The sequence below is a fragment of the Calidris pugnax genome, unplaced genomic scaffold, assembly GCF_001431845.1.
Source record: "Calidris pugnax isolate Ruff unplaced genomic scaffold, ASM143184v1 scaffold411, whole genome shotgun sequence".
Classification (NCBI taxonomy): domain Eukaryota; kingdom Metazoa; phylum Chordata; class Aves; order Charadriiformes; family Scolopacidae; genus Calidris; species Calidris pugnax.
Genome location: NW_015091116.1, coordinates 33,553 through 34,545, shown reverse-complemented (window position 1 = coordinate 34,545; position 993 = coordinate 33,553).

The window sequence follows — 993 nt, the reverse complement described above, 5'->3', positions numbered from 1 at the left end:
GGGGGGTTCAGTGCCCCCAGGGTGGTTGCAAGGGAGGAGGGGGGCACCTTGTAACCCCACTTACACCCCTCCCCCACCCTCCCTCCCGATTTTACCCCCCTCCCCCCAAAAATGCGAAATTCATTAAAAAGCAACAAATTGCCTGAAACGCACCCAAAACTCGCCAAATCTCCCTTTTCCGGGGCGAAAGCACCTGATGATGCGAAAGGGAACCAGGCGTCCGGTCGGAGGAAGAACCCGATGGAGTGAAGTTGTTGGAGGGGGGAGGGGGGAGGAGGAGGATTTGGGGCTGATTTGGGGAAGTTGTGGTTTTGGGCAATTTTTTGTTGCGAGCGGGATCTGCCAATGGTGGTTGTTTTGGGGGTAAAAATGGGATTTTTGGGGGCGGCCGTTGGGTTCCCTTTGAAAAGCCGCCACCGCGAGTGGTCAAGCAGAGCGGAGACATGCAAAGCAGTGGGTCAAAATAGTAAGAAGGGGTTAAACCCGCCCCCAAAATAGCCATTTTTTGCCCCAAATGGTGTCTCCTTCCCCCGCAGCAGCAGAACACGGGAATGGACAAAGAACTGAGAGAAATGGTGAATTTTGGGGTGAAACGTCACAATTTGGAGGGCTCTGAGCTCGGTCTTGGGCGAGATGATGCCTTTTGGAGTAAAAATATGAGTTTTGGGGCGAAACAATGAGTTCTGGGGCAAATGGCGCAATGTGGGGGGCTCTGAGCTGGCTTGTTGGGCAAGATGATGTGTTTTGAGGTGAAAATACGAGTTTTGGGGTGAGATGTTGCAATTTGGGTGGCTCTGACCTTGGTCGTAGGGGGAGATGATGCATTTTGGGGTGAAAATACGAATTTTGGGGCAATGGTATAATTCAACGGGCTCTGAGTTGTGTTGCTGGACGAGGTGATGCATTTTGGGGTGAAATCCTGAGTTTTGGGGTGAAATGTTGCAATTTAGGGAGCTCTGAGCTGGATCGTTGGGTGGGTTGATGAGTTTTGGG